Genomic DNA, 13,424 nt, shown 5'->3' on the forward strand with positions numbered 1-13,424 from the left:
ACACACACACGAACAAAGCGTAATGGAACCTCTTTGCTTCGCCACCAAACCAAAAACCAAAGCCCAGGCCCCCGTTACCAATTACGCGTGAAATAACTTTCTCGCGGCTTTCCAGGGACCTTTTGGCTAGGCATCGGCACCACACTACCGTGGGCCGGGCAGCACGCACCTACGCACGGACACTTGATGCTGCTACTGCTGGTGCTGCCGTTTGTCGAAGTAGATGGTCTTACGGTCGGTAATCACAGGCAATCGCAACAGACCGCGCGCACACGTGCACACTACGCACACAGCAGTCACAATCGTTCCCCAAACTCATTTATTTGTTGTAATCGTAGCCCAAGCCACCCAGCATGAGGCCCGCTATATGGCGTAATGGCGTGGGGCCAGCTCACTACCGCCCTCCGCTACCACCCTGTACCACCAAGCACACACACACACACGCACACACACATACACCGAATCACACACAATTCGTTGGTTGGCTTCACAGTCTCTATCGGTTGGAGTTGCGCGTGGTAATCGTGGGCCGGATGCCGGGCACTTCTCGAGCTAACCGACGGAACGCCGTTCCAAAGGAGCCACCATCATCTTGCTTCGGTGCGGTTGCTGTGTTGGACAGCGTGCAACAGCTGCTGCTACTGCTACTGCTTCTCCTTGTGCTTCTGCTGCAGTACCAGACCATGGCAGGCTTTGCCACCACATCGTTATGAGTGACAACGCGTGGCACCGCGAACCACTTCGATGCCCGGAAACAGGTCACGTGCGGGTGCTTGACTCTTACTTCCGGTCGCACTGTTGCTGCCACACACACACATATGCCTTGGAAGCCTCCGTTCGATACCAAAACGATGACGATGAGTTGGTTTTCAATACTTTCGCGCAGAAAGTGTGTGGCGTCCGGTGGCGGATTTGCATACCAGTCACCAGACCAGAGATTCACTTCATCGTTTACTTTGATTTCTCCCGACACTCTGCGCTCTGCTTGTCTCTATGTACATTCGCTACAGGAGATGGAGACGATGGAGCATTTTATTGGCTGAGTAGCATTCTCACTCTCTGGTTCCCTCTGGTTCACGAGTAATTCATATTGACCCTTTCCGCTCATCGGGGTCTGTAAATCGGTGGATTTGCACCGACAGCATTCGTCGGCTTTGGCACACACGTTGCAAGTTGAGAGGACACGAGAAGGAGGAGCGAAGGGAGCCCTTTCACCAATTGGCGGCTACTTCGATGTGCGTCCTTCGAGTATGTACGAGTTACAGGTTTACGTTGAATGTTCGAATTCGAATTCGAGGTTCGAATTCACCTTACACGCTAAAGAGGACGGTAATGAGTTATCTAGTTAATTTGTAGTTTTCCGCTTTCCGCTACCACATGCCCGGTTTGGGTTGCGTTTTCATTATCTAGAAACTAACCACAAATCGATCGCAGCGAGTTCACATTCGTCTCGCAAGTTCATTTCTGGTGACCACCGGGAAATCGAACCGAGCTGTTTCCGGTGTATGGTTTTCTTCTTCTTCTGCTTTTTGTTTTTACAAATTCTCTACCTTCGCTTCTTGACGCCACTAAAGAGAGGGTGGTAGTTAGTTTCTGGGGCTAGTGTCACAACCGGTCGAGATTAAGCGATGCGTGATGCAAACACCGTCACGTACACAACCGTCCTTTTGTACACCTTACGCACAACGTACACTCACTAACACAAACGGATGCACGCACGCACGCACGCACGTACTCAGCACTAAATACACTCTACTTTCAACAGCACTTACACGCACGCTGGTGCGGAATGTACACACGAACCTTTGGTATCGGCCACGGGAGGGGGGTTTGCTCGTCCGCCCTCGTCCCTCAAAAACAGTGGAAGGGGAGGAAGAGGAGAAGGAGGGCCCAAATACACTATTCACAACACACTGACGCTGACCGCGTTAGATTATCTAATACACAACACTTTGGTTATTCTGATGGAGATGCTAATGGGAAAGATAAGGTAAGAGATGTAAGCAAAATGGCACCGGAATACGTGAAATTTGTCTGCGCAAGTCACCAATAATCACTCTTGAATTCCGTTGAATGAGCACAACCGGTATAAAACGCACTGCACCACGATTCTCACTGACACTGTTCTGATGTGCTAAGCGTCATGGTTTTTGATTTGAGACGTTGTTTGCTTTGATTGCTTGGTGGGCTGTACACTTACACACGATTTTTCGTTTTGCACTTTACAGATTGCAGCATGCTATGCACACGCGATGCCTATGGTTACAGCATCCATGCACGTTCAGCATCCACTTGCTCTTATGTTGCTCTACACGGACGCACCCGTCGGAACACGCGTCTCATCTTTATCGCCTTACATTTTTGTGCCGTTGCGCTGGAAGGGGGAAACGAGATGCGAATGGGAATTAGATAGTTTCATCTACAGGCGAAATATGCGGAACAAGTACATTAAAAACTTTCGACAACATCGTATCGCATCGCATTGATACCGATACTTTAATGATAGCAAACAACATGTTTAAAACATGCTTCCGACGACGGTGTGTTGGACAGGTAATTATATTTTCTTCATCACAATGGAACCACCATCCAGTGATGCTTGCACGGATCGACGCTACTGGCAGGCCAGAATTAGCTCCCTAGCAGAGGAAGAAGAGGAGGAAGAAGAAGAAGAAGTTCCACTCCTGCTCCTGCTATCGCATTACATCTACCGGGCTCTCTACTTCCAGGAAGCCACGAAGTTAAGCAAGTATCCCGGAAAAGTCTGCCGAAAACATTCAACTTTTTCCAGCCTACATCACACACCCCACCTCGCCGTCGTCAGCACCACCACCGCCACAATATCCGCCCAAGCGTGAGGTCGAGAAAGCGATGGAAATCCGGTCCCTCCGTCAAAAAAGGTTCCCCGTTCATGCTGCCGTGGCTCATAATTACCTTTAGGGCCGTTTCTTGATCGAAACGAGGACGGGCCTTCAAATAAATTAAGGAGCAAGAAGCATGATTTCATCCAATGTTTCTCCCCCGCCCACCGGCTGCTGTTGTGTGCGTATTTCGTGGAGGCTGACGGGCAGTTGAAAACTCAACCGAAACACAAGTGCTGACAGTAGCCGAGCGAGAGTTTTCCGAACATTTTCGAAACACACACACACACACACACACACACGCACAGATAGAAAACTTGAAGACTCGTGGCGTGGCGTTACAGAAGCTCATTTGCGCGGCGAGCTCCGGGCTTCTATTTCACGGAAGTTGCAGTGTCCGGTCGCTGGAAGAAGTTGGGGAAAGAATCAAAAGAGCCCCCAAGGATGCTACTACTGCTGCTGCTGCTGGCCAGCAAGCATGATGATGATGATGATGATGATGAGATAGGACCATTTCTTATCATGTTATACTGTACCCGTGGGAGGAGAATTGAGACACCCATGATGGTCCCATGGTTTCGGAATGAAAAGGGAATGAAACCATCGCTGCCGTCTTCTTAATGGGACTCGAGCAGCAGCAGCAGCAACAGCAGGAGAGCTGGGTGCTGCTGGCGTGCAGCAGCATGCCATAGCCATACCCACGGCAAAAGGAAATTATGTAAATGTAATTAATTATGGACGGCTTAGGCACGTTCACCTTTGCCGGCGTTGGCTCCATGGGTAGTAGTGATGGTGGCGAGTAGGTCCAGTTTATGGGCCCGAAAAGATGTATTCATTCGACGTTCCCGTAACGCAGAAACGCGGGAAATGGTCATCGAGGAACCATCCACTTGCTTCACTGCTCGTGGGAGTGTTTTGTGCAGGCGTGTGTTTATGTGTACGTGTGTGTGCGCTTGGCACCATCCCACGCGTCCAGTTCGAGGTGCCGACGACAAACATGCAACAAGCAGTGCCGCTCTGGAGCACTCTGCACCACTGGAGCGATATTATTAGACACACATAAAGGTGGAACAAATGCGGGAATAAATAGAATATGGATGGCTGGTAGAATAGGACTGGCGGCTGGCAGGCGGCCGGTGTTGGCTCGAGCTCGAGCAGCGGATTCCTGATCGGATTCTTTAATTAAATTACCACCGGCCACCACCGGCTCGGTGGCCATTGTGCCAATACTGGTGGAACTTCTGGTGCCCGGAAGAAGACGAGAGCGAGTAAAACTGTTATGAGAGATTCTGGCAGAAGAATCCATTCACCAACAGCAGCAGGCACACACACACACACACAGACGCGAGGATGAGCTCTTGCTTCTGCTTTTCCGTTGGCACACATGCTGCGGTGGCCACGGTTCGAACCATATCGGACCGTATCGATGAAAGGGCATTAGGCAGCAAATCTCCCGGGGGGGGGCACGGTACCCCGGCACCCCGTAGCACCACCCAAGGACCGTCATGCTCATAATAGGTAGAATCTATTTTCCCAAAATCCCCAATCGCCACGACCACCGACCACCGGACCAGCCCGGTTTGATGATCGCAAATTATCGACTCGTCCAGACGTAATCCAATTTTATGTTTTATTCATCCGCCGGCCGTAACGAAGCAGAGGAGGCGAGAGGATGAGGAGGATCAGCGGCACGGGGAAGGGTCTGGGGTGGCTACATCGCAGCATAATCCCTTGCCAGCCACCGTGGCCGCTCGCTCGCTGGAGTGGATTTGTTCGGAGCAGTGAAACTATTTAAAGTTCGCTCGCTGTCGTTCTGATCGATCTCTCTTTCATTCTCGAGTTTTTGGGGCATCTTTCGCACTTTAAAGAGTGGCAGCGTTCCACATATGGCCACAGACACACACATACACACCAACGAGTGTCCATCAGCAGCGAGAGTAATCGAGTTTATGATGATCCTCCCCTTCCCTGCGCGATGCGCCGTAACGAACGGATTTATAAAATCATTCCAGCAACCGGTTATAACCGGTTGGTTTTCCAATATAATCTTTATGAGGGCATAAAAACCGCGTCCACGGTGTCACCAACGTGGCTCCAGCAGCAGCAGCAGCAGCTATCGGATTGAGCCCCAAAGTGGACCACCGGGATTAGAGGTGAGCGATGATTGTTTATCAGGAAGTCCATTAGCTTCCGGCATCAACAACACACACACAAACAGGTCGGAAGCTGCCAGAGTGGATCCATACGTTGTCAATATTTGGTGGCAATAAAGATGATCCCAAATTACTCAATTAATGGAAGAAGAGATGAGTAAAAGGGATAGGCTCTGGAACCAACAATACCTGAACACTGTTGATGCTCCTGGAGGAAACAGAGGACCGTAATTTGGGATTCGATTGTGCTCGAGATGATTCCAACGACAACGACGACGACGATCCACCGGAACTGAAACACTCCATCAATCAAGGTCGCTGGATCGCAAACAAATTTCCTTCACTTTCTAGCGAAGCGATCCCGCAAACCTTCGCAGCACATCACGAACTCAAGGTCCGTAATTTATCTTTCGCAATTCGGCTCTTCAATCAATCATCATTCAAAACGGGTGGCCACGTCAGTAATGCGGATCGTACGCGAAAACATCATCATCATCAGCATCAGCATCATCATGATCATTAGCATGAACGGTAGTAGATTGTAGCCGAGTACAGAGTGCGATCTGGCGAGCGATTACCCCCGGACTTACTCTTGGTCTGTCATCGGTTTCGCTTCCATTCATGCTGGGTAATTACGGTGGGGGTACTCTAGACGGTGCAGAAGTAGCTGGTGGTGGTAGTGCAGAACACAAACAAAACATTTGTAAACGCCACGCACCCCGCCAGAGCATCCCAAGAGCAGGGTGCGATTCGGTTGCGGATGCTAATGGTGTGGCCAGCGAGGCCAGAACAGCAGCAGCAGCAGCAGCAGCAGCAGCAGCAACATTCATGGTCAACTGTCGTGCCGCGTTTTACCCACTCGCCCACTCACGGCCCCTCGATCCCGGATCCCATTCCGGTGACGTTCGTATCCCACCACCGGCGGGGGGGTGGTCCACGGGATGGTCAGTCGCTAGAAAGTGAAAACATTTCCCATCCGTACTCCGTATTTTACAAGGGGAAATGGTGTAGGGAAAATGGCGCAGCGCATTTATAAGAGGTAAAATGGCCGACTGAAGGCTCCATCACTCAAACGGACGATAATTAATTATGGAAATTTATTTCGACCGAACCGAACCGAACCGTTTTTCGTTTTGGGGTCCACCGGGTCCAAGATCCATACAGAAAGTTCCTTTTGATGTTTCTTCCTTTCCTTTGCAACGGTACCGATTCCGGATTATGTCACCTTATGTCATTCTGGATGGATGGGCATCTCGGACTGTCTCGTGGTCAACCGAATGAATATCTGGACAAAGTCACCGTAACGCCAACTCGGCTGCAGCTCAGATGTGCAAAGATATGACGTCTACCGGGTACGGACGTGCGTGGTAATAGCTGTCCGGCACACGCACACACACACGCACACGCACACACGGGCTAGTGCGACGCATGCCGAGCTGTCAGTTTTGGGTCAGTTTTCGGCCTTCAGCTCCCGGTGGCGCTCGGCTTGTGCTGTGGCCACACAATGGCCCACGCAACCCAGTCGGAATGTTGGAATGTTTTCGTCCCCCCCTTCTCCTTTCTCGTGTTTCCTCTGGACCCCTCTGGACCCCTAGAGACGTGTGGGGCGTCTTCCAACAAAAGGCAAATGCCAGCGAGCGGGCGGGGGGTACCGTGCCTGCCCGCGCGCGCGCTCCCGCGGTTTAGAGAGATCGCGGTCCGGACGGCCGTTTCGGTTTTGATTGATGATCCTGCTCCTGGTCCGCCTACCCTCACACCTATCTTCCAAACCTCCAAAAGCGTCCCGTCGTCGTCGGTAAACAATCGAGAAGGCGAAAAAGGCGAAGGCCCTAGCGCACTATGGGGTCCAGCAGGGTTCCGCTGTGTGGACACGACAAGAGTGGAGTGACGAGGGCAATTACGCCCACACACACACACACACACGCGGGGATGACCAAACTATCGAGCGCGGGGTTTCTTTTTAAAGCGAAAAGCGTTTTTGTTTTTCGTTTTCTTTGGTCCACGATTTTATCACTTTGTTTACCAAGGAGACCCCCCGGTGGGGCCGACAAGACGTGCGGACACTGTCCGATCGTAGCACTCCGGTTAAAGCATCGTTCAAAATACACGTGGCCGCTGTATCTTCGTTTGACAGAGCAAATTCATCAAAGTAACCCGGTGGAAGCGTCAAAACTTGAGAGTCTTCCAATAAGCCAATGTATCGCCGTAGTAGTCACGTTCGGACTAAAGTTTCCAACCATTTCGGTAACGTTTTGTGCTCCGTTTGCATCCCCAAGAGCCGTGGGTAGACCAACTAGAAGTTTGGGCAACGGTCAAATTCGTAGAAAAAATCTTATATCACTTGGTTCTCCTACGCGTCCTTAGCCTTTCGTCTCGTTTTTTTTTTTTGTTTTCGGTTGCTGCCCGTTTGGCATGTTTTCACAACCCCTTTTCCCGTGAACTGGTTTCAGCAGCAGCTCAAGGGCATGTCATCCGACATTCCATCAGAGCACGGAGGCGGAGGGGGGCAGTTGTCCTTGGTCCTTCCGAAAATTTCGAAAACAGAAACTCAATATTGCTCTCCAGGAACGACTCTCCTCCGACTCCGAGGAGGAGTCAGTGACGGCAAGATGTCGAATTATGTACCTCCATTCTTTTTCCGACGCCCTTCCACACACACACACACTCTTTCTCTGTTCTTGCTCGCTGTTATCAAGAAGCACAGTTCGTGCTAGCTACGCATCGGCCCTGGCGATGGCTGGCTGTCACGCAATCACGCAGTTCTGGGCCCCCGTCCCACGGGTGTGCGTGATCCAATCAGTTTTAAGTGGCGAAGCAAATCTTATCGGGATCAAATCTTTCTCTTGTAGAACCAACCGAACACCGGGGATCGGCGACAAGGGATCGGAATCGATGATGTATTAATTGAAGAGCCCGAAGAGTTTTCCATAAACTTCGACGTGGCTTTTGAAGCGATTGGAGCTTTGATCGAAGCAGAATTCGGCGCCAACATCGCCAACAGGGTGTGAGTGAGAGGATTATACCTATTCTTGTAATTTCCTGCCAGGATTTTCATGCTGTTAAATATAGCCCAAAATGCCCAAACGGATGCAGGCTTCTGCCCTCGATGCGCAAACGAGAGGGCGGTCGGCGTTTCGATCATCCTGGCAAACGAATCCATCTTAACCCAGCTCACACACACAAACACACACACACACACACACACACACCAGACAAGTGAACGCACCGCCGCCTAATCCCTGGAAGGTCAGCATCAGAAGCATTTTGTGCTCGGCTTACCGCGGACGTCGAACGTCGCGGGCGAACAGGAGAAGAGAAGTTTTCTATTCTTCACCTTCCGCCTGGCGCTTCGGCGAGGGCTTAAGATGGTGAAGAGATTGCCGAGAGTTTAGCACCACCTTGGGGGCGTACAATCGAACCATTAGCGCTGGTGTTTGGAAGGGCTTCTAGGGAACGATCGTGCAAAGGGAGTAAGGGAGAGAGTAAAGTGCTGAGCCTGGACTTAACAGTGCTTCGAAGCGATCCTTAGAAGGCGGATAAGATACAGCGTTCGTTGTCGTCGTTGTCGTCGTGGTTTTTGATTTTTCATTTACAAGATTGCTTTGCTCGAAATCCATAAATCAAAACTTTGCTCGATCGCTTCTTTTTCTCGTCTCTTCGTTTTCTTCTTTGTGGCCCCGGAAAATGGCTACATTGACATTGTAGTGCACTCGCGCACGAAGTTACTAGTGCTGCCATCATAACCATACTTCCTGTGATAAAAAAAAGGAGGAAAAACCACGACGCGACACCTGGCCACTCCAACTCCAAAGGTGATGAATACCCCAAAAAAAAGAAGGCAGTCACCATGCAGCCAGCGGTTAATGCCTTCACGTAACGACAATCAAGAACGAGAGATTGGTGGTGTTCTAGCAGAATGAGGCCAACCGTCAAGCCGTCGAAGTATGTGCGCCAATGTGCCAGGGAGTTGGGATTCGCTCCGATTTTATGTTTATAATTACCCCCTGCCAACACACACACACACATGCACGTACGTATCGCGAGCGGAATTGCTCGCTCGGAAGCTTAACGATTATGTGCCGGTTAATGTAACTACAAACATGCCAGCATATATTGTGCATTCCATTCTGCATGGTGGTAGGTCACGACAGGTGGGCCATTTGCCGTGCCACGAACCCACGATGATACTGGGCTAACCGGTAACCGATGCAATCATAATGCCATAAAATTTTAAATGACCCCTTCCGGGGCCGCAGAAATTGAAGGAATGGCGAAAGGGGAGGATGGCGGAGAAGGAGCGCAACATACAAATACAATACCGCGGTGTAGCAGCGTGTGGGCTGCGAGTGAGTGAAACGAGATTGATGAGCTGAAGAGCGCCTTAAGTTTGCTTACCAACCATGCCATGCCACCGGGGTCCGAACAGGCCGCGTACACTCCATACCGTGCCGTGTAGAGCGATTCGATTACGCAGTACCGCGGTCTCGGTCACACACACACACGCGCCCGCGAGAGTTGCTATAAAGCAACATAAAACACACCGTGAGGTACAACGCCACACAGCACGCCTTCAAACGACCGTCGTTCATTAAAACGTAACACCGTCGACGGAATTACAACGCCATGGTGTCACCCCGTGTGTGTGTGTGCACATGTATGTGTGCAGTGTGCGCGGTGGTGAGGTAGATGTCGTTAATTGCACGTTTGTCAACTGTTGATGAAAAGCAATTGTGCCGCCGCTCGCGAAAAGGGATCACTCTACCGCGGTGTGCGAGAGGGACTAAAATTGAATTTTCTTTTCATTTCCCCCCCTTCGTTACCCTTTCCCTCCTTTACTTCCACTCGTGTGTTGATTGAGTTCCCCGGTGGTGCGTTGGCGTTTATGATGTGCAAATGTTGTGTTGTGGAGTTGTTGTTCGTTCTTCGAATCGAAATACTTTATTAATGACGCTCGCACCCGGTGCTCGAGTTAATCATTAAACTGCTTGTTCAAACTCTTCATTAGGAAAGAGTGACAAACATTGGAAAAAAAAAACAGACAGAAACCATTTCTGCATCCAGTTCTTTAAGAAACTGGAACGGTGTCATTGCGCTGCTCGGCGTTAAAGGTGTAAAGGCCAAGATTGATCGGTGACTTCACGCCGGTGACAAGCCTAGACGACGATATTGCTGCCCCGAAACTCACAAACACATACATCGAGGAAAAGACACAGAAGGAGAGCGGGATGGCACGTGGTGGTTGGTGCGGCGTTAATTGCGGCCCAATCCATCACGACGGTAATCCGTACATCATCAACGGCCACGTCAAATCCGCTGCTAGTCGCTGCTAGACTCCATTTCACGCACAGCAGCAGTAGCAACCAACATGCCCCATGTTCATCCGTCAGTGGCCGACAGGTAGATGCGGGCAGGGCTGGGAATGAGCACCGTCCAAAATGTCCATTTATCTCCTTCGGTCAGACATACACACACACGCACACCGAGAGAGAGAGAGAGGATTTTGGCATTTTATCCGTCTGACTCGGTACACAAGGAGGGGGGCCAGCCTATTTTCGTTTCCGCGTGCAAAGACCGCCGGACATTCCGGACAACGCAGACCCCCCCGTCCTGAACCGTGGCGCTGAGCCCGTTGACGAAAGAGTTATCTCGTGGTGCCATAACCTGAGATAGAGAGATAGAGAGAGACTGAGAGACGCACAGAGAATCTGGAAGTGAACGACGCAGCGCAATGCGTATTGTGACAATTTGCGCACTTTGCGCGTCGCGCGTTTGGCGTGGTCAGCGTTCGCCATCTTCCATCAACACTCGGCAGGTAAAACTAACCTCCGAAAGAATAAAAAGAAAAAAATAGAGGAAGAACATCAGATCCTCCGACCAGACGCTGGCAACGAGTTCAAGGCCACCACCCGGGCCTGGCTCGGTCATACTCTTCATCAGCATCACCATCACCATCATCATCATCCGCGTCACGGTCCACAGGACAGGAAAAACACACGAGACACGGTGCACCGTTTGTCGTCGTTGTCGTTGAGGTTGAGTGTGTGTGTGTGTGTGTGTACCTTACGTCACACCGTCACCATCGACCACCACGAACATGCACCACGGAACATCATAACATCTCTTACCGATGAGCAATGACTTATTTTTGGTGTGCAGTCCGGAGTGGCACCGTGGAAAAAAAAAAACACCCGAGCGGATCGGAAGGTCCCCAACGGTGAGTGAGGAAACGGGAACCGGATAGGCGCTGATGGGGACGCATGGTATATGCGAAACAGGGGGAAGGCGGAAGAACATTATGCTGTCAACCAGCGTCATACGTCATCGAACAACAAAGCCGAGTGAAGTCTGTCCGTTGCGCTGCTGCGGAACGGCGGACAGTGTGTGTGAATCGGTTCCGTAATCCTGGTACTCTATCCTCACTGGCTGGATATGATTCCCGATTCCCGAACTTCACGTCGTGCAAGGAGAAAGAATGCATTGAAAAGCTACGTCAGTTCTGCTGCTATCACTCCACACACATGTACACACATGCACACACACATGCAGACACCAGACGACACCGTCAACGACTCAATGGTGGTGGCCATTTTCCATCATCGAATACCGTCGGCGCCTCGACACCTGAAGTCGAGAGTTCTAGGATCTGGAAGCACCTCGGCATCTCGGTAGGTGTCGGTCCTCCCATCATGATGATAAATGTATGTGGGTGTGTGGGTGTGTGTGTGCACTCTTTCCATCATTTTCCTCTCCTCCCCTCGGCACCTGGCCTCTCTCTCTCTCCTCTCCCGTCCCCCAAAAGCTGTCGCCATTGTGCTCTTCTCGGCATCGACAAAAGACAAAAACGGAACATTCCTGATGCAGATACACGGAATATATATACACACACACACACAGGTGTACAACGGCACGGGGCGAAGGATCTCTCTGCTTTCTCTTCTTCGCTTCGTTTTGTCTCTGAGGTGGCGCTGGGGATTGAATGGAAAAATCGATTTCCATTCCACCGCCCGCTCGCCCATTTTGACTGTGTTGTGACGCTGGGACGCTGCAATGGATGAGTCCGGATGATGATGAAGCGAGCGGGCCATGCGGTAGACCCTTCATCACTCATTTCGGTGTTCGGCAGTGGCAGGAGTGAAATCGATTTTTGTTTTTTTTCCTTTGCTGTGATCCCCGCGTGTTTCCAGCACGCGCAAATCACTTGATGATCCTCGGATGTGCTCGCTCGGAGTGTTTGTTGGCGCGTTGCAACGTCCAACGCGTCCATACTTACGCGCGCGCGAGAATCAAGGGTCGTGAGCCATTGTGTTGATGGATATCCAGAAGTATTGAACAAACATGCATGCAACACACGATTACGATATTTAATCCATTCTTAGCGGATTCCGTTCCGTGGAGTTGCGGATTGAGCTGCGGCCATTCCTGCAAGATGAAAATTCTTGACGATCCAAAAAGCCGTCGGCACTTTGCGCGTCCGTATTCCAGCAGTCCCAGCGTTCAGTCCATTCATTAAACGTTTGAATCCACACACAGTTCCTGCTGTCAGTGGTGGTCCTGTCACAAACCGGAATCGCTTTTGGGCACATTTCGACCTACAACAATCACCATCAAAGCACTCTACCGCACACCAGCAACGGCGGTGCCTACTAGACGTACTTTTTGAGGTACGATCATGGCAACATGGCTTCACAGCCGACGGCTCCTCATCACCAGGCACCACGGAAAGTGGATTTTGTTGAGCCGCTCTGGTTCTTTGATTCGCGCACCAACGAAAAACCACAGTAGACACAACACCGCACCGTTGGCAGCACGATCTTGAGCTCGATAAAAGACGCTTTAAAAAGATGACGAGATTTCACGTTCCCATCGTCGCCATCGAGAACGGTTTTAATCACCGAAAACTGTGTTCCCTCCGTACACATCACAACAGCACACCGTGCTTCACCGTTTCACGCGATTGTTTTTCACGCACAGAACAATGCACTACCTCGCCAAAGGCTTCGGCACACGCGTTGCTAGCTAGATTAGACCACTTTTCTCGGGGCCCCCCCTCCCCCCCACCTGCCATCACTTTCTTACGTGCGTATCCGTGGTTTTCGGTGTGTAAATAGCGCTGGTGCAGCCGCTACTTCCGGACTTTGCATACGCTGGGTCGCTGCAACCCCCGCGTCGCGCGTATGGGGAGTGTATGTGTGTAAACGGCGGCAATGCTAGGCAATTGCTCAAACAACTGGCGCGTTCTGCGACCCAACGCCACTGGCGAACAACGGAACGGCAGCCGTGAAAATTTGCCGTCCACATGCCACAGAGTATGGGGCGAGAGCGAAAGAGAGAATGGCGTTGGCCCTGGACGCGCTGTGGCGCTCTCTCTCTCTCTCTCTCTGTCTCTCTCTCTTCTTATCAATTCCTATCG

At 51.1% G+C, this 13,424-nt stretch overlaps 1 long non-coding RNA gene across 1 annotated transcript; it reads right to left on the bottom strand.

Moving 5' to 3' along the window:
- Positions 1 to 16: 16 nt before the first annotated feature.
- On the bottom strand, positions 17 to 13,211 carry LOC125948030 (uncharacterized). Its single transcript, XR_007468545.1, has 3 exons — positions 13,091 to 13,211; positions 2,201 to 2,374; positions 17 to 1,973 (listed from the first exon to the last, which is right to left on the bottom strand). It is a non-coding gene; the product is annotated as an uncharacterized LOC125948030 (long non-coding RNA).
- Between the last annotated feature and the right edge of the window lie 213 nt (positions 13,212 to 13,424).

Source organism: Anopheles darlingi, chromosome 2, assembly GCF_943734745.1.
Source record: "Anopheles darlingi chromosome 2, idAnoDarlMG_H_01, whole genome shotgun sequence".
Lineage (NCBI taxonomy): Eukaryota > Metazoa > Arthropoda > Insecta > Diptera > Culicidae > Anopheles > Anopheles darlingi.